Source organism: Odocoileus virginianus, chromosome 12 (assembly GCF_023699985.2).
Source record: "Odocoileus virginianus isolate 20LAN1187 ecotype Illinois chromosome 12, Ovbor_1.2, whole genome shotgun sequence".
Lineage (NCBI taxonomy): Eukaryota > Metazoa > Chordata > Mammalia > Artiodactyla > Cervidae > Odocoileus > Odocoileus virginianus.
Genome location: NC_069685.1, coordinates 40078209 through 40083816, shown reverse-complemented (window position 1 = coordinate 40083816; position 5608 = coordinate 40078209). Strand labels below are relative to the sequence as shown.

The window sequence follows — 5608 nt, the reverse complement described above, 5'->3', positions numbered from 1 at the left end:
TTAAAATGAGCTTGGATTGTATGCATTCAGCTGAAATGCACTCAGAACAGGACATATTCTTAGTGGATAAGTGCTCATGACTGGTGAGAGTTGGCCTCAAGTTCTGGAAGCCTGTTACTACCAAAACAGCTCCTGTTTTACTACCCGTGTTCTTCTTCTCTGAACCATAATCTCAAGCTCCAATGTAGAATCACTCATACTGCTGTTTTGATTTGTAGTGTATGTGAAGAGGTAAAAAGATGCTGGGCTCACCCTCAACCCACAGGCTGGGCAGGAAGATCAGACAGAGGGCAGCAGACTTACAAAAAGCCTCTGAGTAGTAAGCCAAGAAGAAACTGCTATGGCTGGGTAGAAAGAAAGAGTCCAAACAGTGCCAGCCTGAGAAAACTCTGAAATAAGGAGAATTTGTCTTTAGCCCATTCTTGGCTTTCTTTCCTATGCTGTTTATTTTTATTTATTTTTTTAATTCAGAAAGTGAAAATTCTTCTTGGCTGGTGTCAGCCTAAGAAGTTTTTCATGCCATATCCATCCTTCCAGAGAGCACTTCATGTTCTGACCCTCCGTTTAATTTTTTGAAAAATATATGCCCTCTGTGCCCATGGTTTAAACTCCTTTGCTCCTATTTCAAACTCCCTTTAGAAGAGGATCAGTTTAATTATTCCTTAATTACTAAGTTTAAACTGTAACTAATTACAATTCTTTTTCTCTCCCCCTCCCCAGGAAACAGTGGGGGCTTTGAAGCCGAGAGACTCAGCCAATCAATTCCACAAGTGTCGCTGATTATCTGTTGCTTGCTCTGTGCTGGATAGGCTTCTGGAAAAGCAAACAAAATGGTTAGCCACAATCTTCCATGAAAGAGCTCACAACCTGGACCACAGAGTGGTCCAGTAGTTTGTATGCTTTAGGGGTTCAGAAAAAAGATAAATCTAAGTGATGAGAGATGTGTGGAGAAGGTAGGCTCTGGGCTAGGTTTTACAGGAAATATATCATATGTGTGAATCAAAGAGGAGAAATGCCCTGAGGGCCCAGGGAGAGTGCAAAGGGGTAGAGCTGACCACGTGTTCCATTTTGTATGGAATCAACCTGAGTATAACTGTGGTCCTCCTCTAATTTTTAGTAGCTCCCTTTCTCACTCTGAAAAGTGCCCTGTTTATATGGGAATTACATATCTTTTTACCATCAGGGCTTACTAGTAGAGTGATGAGATCAGGATAACTAAAGGAGAATAATATATTGGGAATTATTGAGTTGGGACATATATTGGGACATGATATTGGGTTGCTCAGATTCATCCAGGTTACATGGGCACCTACACTTAGACATGGAAGTAGCAGAAAAGAGGAAAACAATATTTACTGGAGTTAGGAAATGGCATTACAAAGTAATGTTGAAAGAATAATCTGGTACAAAATAACAATCATATATATAATTTAAATCTTTATGTATTTTTATATTATATGTCTTTATTAAATCTTGCCAGCTCATTGAAAAAATGATAGCATAGTTTATGAAACCATGAGAAAAGAACATTAGTTTTTGAGTTATGACTGACTGCATCTTTGTTCAGTACTTCCTCTTTTTCTATCTTAACCCAAGCACAACCCTGAGAACTTTTAAGTTACTAGATGTTCTGAAGAGATAGACACTAAATTTAATGAAAGTGTAATGCATTGCCTAAAAATGACACTATTGCTGTTTTTTACTAACAATTTTACAGTCTATAAAATGATCTGCACTTTTGAAGCCCAGAGTTGGAGTGAAAGGGTTTTATTGTGGAATCCATCTGTAAAGCACTGTTGGATTAAAATGCAGCGGTAGCCTTTGGCTAAGAGGAGACTCTGCCTTGGGCCCGCCGGTGTAATAAACTGCACTCCACTATCTGCATTGTCCTTCTGAGTGAGTTTGCTTCCTGGAAAGCGTGGCCATAACATTTGGTGCGTTGGCCGGGAAACTCCTCACTTTGAGGAGACAGGTCTCATTTGAGGCCACCCCGAGGCTTTGTAGCTTGAATCTCCTAGAGGGGGGAAGGCGCCGCGCCCCTCTGGAAGGATTCTGCTTCTCAACGCCCGGACCTTTCACGTTAGCAGGTAGTGGACGGCAGCAGGGGAACTGAGCGCTCAGGTGAGGAGGAACCCACCCAGTAGGGCGGAAGAGGGGGCCTGATCACCCCCCTGGGAGGGACTAGAAGGAGCGGGGACACACAGGAGCCTGGAATAGGCAGGCAGCGATTGCTTGGTGTACAGGTCGACGAGCGTGCTAGGGTTTAGGAAGGAAATTTGTGAAGGTCATTTAGGAGGTGTGTCCATGCCGTCTCGGGGAAAATTATTACCAAGCAATCGCCAGGGGATTTTTAGGATAGGAAACTGGTCCTTGTATGCTTGTATTCTGCCCTCCCCCAGGAGGAGTCCTGTCTGCTCTGAAATTCTTGACTCCCTCGGAATTGTTAGGCTAGAAGGAGGGGGATACAGAAGTGAGTATGAATTGGCTTTTCTGGAGATGGCCTGGGACATGGGATATTTAACAAGCCCACCAAGGCAGAATGGACTTTAAGGGAGAAACAGTCTTGGACCATGTGATGTTCTGGTTCAGCTGTGCTGACCGGCAGGTGAAGACACTCTGATCCCTCTTCTCCCTCTGAATCGGCAGGTAAGGCTCTTCTCACCCAATTAGGAAGGAGGCAGAATGGCAATTTAAGTGTCACTGAGTGGAAATATCAGAAGTACATAGGGTCTGAGAACTTCGTAGACAGAACAAAAAGGAAAAGTAGAAGGCCTGAGAAGGATTTGGACGGGGATGACCTGACCCCTCCCGCATGCTGGATAATGACACGCCTGCCTCCCAGTGCTTCAGCAGGACCGGAGGCCGCTTTAATGCCCGAACCAGGGCCAGGTGAAGTTTCTGCAACAGCCGCTGCCCCTCCGCCAGCTTTCCCAGAGTTCGTAGAGCCGCCGTTTGGGCAGGCTCCGATCCCGGTGACAGAAGCCTCTGGCCAACACTTCCAGGATCCGGCTCCAACCGAACCGCCCAAGCTATACCCGCCTCTCCCGAGTGAAGAATACCAGCATACCACGCTGACCCGGAGGACGCCGAGTGGACCACCCAGAAGGACCCCACCGACCCACGGGAAACCAAGATCATTCTGAGGAGGAAGAAGAAAACGAGGCCCCAGACGAGCGCTCTACAGGTTGGAGCTGGGTAAACGACTCCTGTTGCTCGGCTTCACCAACGCAATTCCGAACCTGACCACTGCTCCTGCACAGGACAACGTCTTCATCTCGTGGGCGAAATTCCACGACTCCTCCAACTGTTGGGTATGTGGGGCTATGCCCCTGTCAGGAATAGACAGACTCCCCTGGTGGGGGGTTTCGCCACTCCATTCCCCTCTCTCACCAACCATAACCTTTCTTTGCTCTCCTGGTGTAAGAAGAAGCCATCCATGGGCCAGGGGCATAGGGTTACATATAACATGAAACGAAAAGGGCTCCCTTACAAAAGGGGGACAGGCCTCCCGGTACCTTGAGCAATACTACCAGGTCTGGGATGAATATTTCTGGATGACTCCTGAGAAAGGACAGTTGATTGCCCCTGCTACAATTTTCTGGGAACAAAAAGAACAGAAAGTTGGATTTGGAGACCGTCCCCTAGACCCAAAAGAATTGTTATTTTGTAAGGCTGCCAGGGCTAATGCCATGACAGGCAGCCTAGATTAGGAGTAGGCCTGGTTTTCCGGGGTAACATGATTATCAGGCCACCTGGAGCCAGCCAATCAACATGTGCCTAGTAAGAAAGAGGGAACCTATCAGGGGAAAGCTGAAAAAGCCTGTGAACGCCCAAGTTTGAAAAAAAGCCTGCGAAGGTTTGGGCCAGTAAGATTACTTTGCAAACAGGTAACCAATTCGCTTAAGCCAGCCACCAACTGCTGATGCACACCCTATAAATTTGGATAACAGCGTGGGCTCAGGGCTCTCTGACCCTGCACCACTGTGTTGGTTGCGGCAGGAGCCCTGACTCAAGTCAGCAATAAACTTCCCTTTTTTTTGCATGTTGCATTGTCTTGGAAGCCTTCTCTCTTCCCGCTCGGGGATTCAGACATCGGGCATAACAATTTGTGCCCTGAACAATGTAAACAAATCTTGGAAGTTACCTATCACCCCAATCAGTCTGCTCAGTGGCCCAGTTCCGACTGGCCTGGAATCTGCTGGGTAGCCCCCAATGGGACCCAGTGGCTCTGTGGGCTTAACTTATGGCCATGGTTACCAGTCGGCTGGGTGGGGCGTTGCACATTAGGATTTGCTTTCGCCCATGGCAGTATTAAGCCTAGCCTACACTAGCTTCCAGCAAACCTGCCTTATCTGCATGCAGGATGGACACGATCCGTGTTCCAATGGTATGACTATCTTGCTGCCTTGTTTGTACCCTCTGTAGGGACAACAGATATCATGGTTAAGGTAGAGGCCTTAACTAATTTCACTAAACAGGCCCTCTTAGACAGTACTAAAGCCATTCAAGCTTTGAACGAAGAACAGATTCAGATGAGGAAGGCAGTAATTCAAAATAGGATGGCATTAGATATACTCACAGCAGCCCAAGGAGGGACTTGCACCATAATTAAAGTCGAATGCTGTGTGTACATCCCTGACCTGTCTGAAAACGTATCTACTGCCTTGGAGGATATGCAAAATCAAGTGAAAGAACTATTGCTATAGTAATCTTGATCTTACTGCTTTGTGGGCCCTGCTTCCTACAACACCTTGTGAATTTTGTAACCCGGAAGTTGATAGCATTCTCTCATGTGGATGGCAAGAGGGCTAAGGTACAATATATCTCAATAAATGATGCTCGTTATGGAAACTAAGAGCATCAAGAGGGGGGAATGAAGAAGGAATTCATAGGGCCTGGACTCCATCTCAGGCCTGTCCATGCTGATCTTGCACGGCCACCTCTCCAGTGGACTCTGAACTCTGTGCTTAGCGCCTGTGGGAATGACAATGGAAGGATAAGACCCTCTCTGGGCAGGGGAATCTCAACGATCACATCCAGGTTCCTCATTGCCTAAGAGAAAACAGACACTAATCACCCCTGCCTCAGGACAGTATCTATCGGAATGTAACCACAGGCTTATTGATTATTAACTGTTTGAACACATAACACGTGAATGACGGGGTTATTGTGATTGTATTTACCCTTCCTTTGTAAGCCTCAAGGGATTTGGGCTGGTGGGTTTGGACACATACACGTGGGGTATAAAAGATTTTCACAAATGCTGGTCGGGGCTCTTGGCTAAGAGGAGACTCTGCCTTGGGCCCGCTGGTGTAATAAACTGCACTCCACTAAAAAAAAAAAAAAATAAAATAATAAAATAAAATGGAGCGGTAGCCAGGAATACAGTGAATAATAGTTATACATGAGTGATGTATACTGAAACTTAATATAGGTTGTAAGAAGTAACAGAGGAAAAAATGTAAGATTTCTAGACTTTTATATTACAATAATTTGGGAAAAATGAACCCATTTGGAATCATGTATAATAAATGCATTTTACATGAAGATGTGATTTCCTTAGAAACAATAAAAGTACCATTTGTTGAGCACCTAGTCCATGGTCGGT

At 45.7% G+C, this 5608-nt stretch overlaps 1 pseudogene; it reads left to right on the top strand.

Moving 5' to 3' along the window:
- Positions 1–2822: 2822 nt before the first annotated feature.
- On the top strand, positions 2823–5346 carry LOC110131299 (endogenous retrovirus group PABLB member 1 Env polyprotein-like; annotated as a pseudogene).
- The last annotated feature ends 262 nt before the right edge of the window (positions 5347–5608 follow it).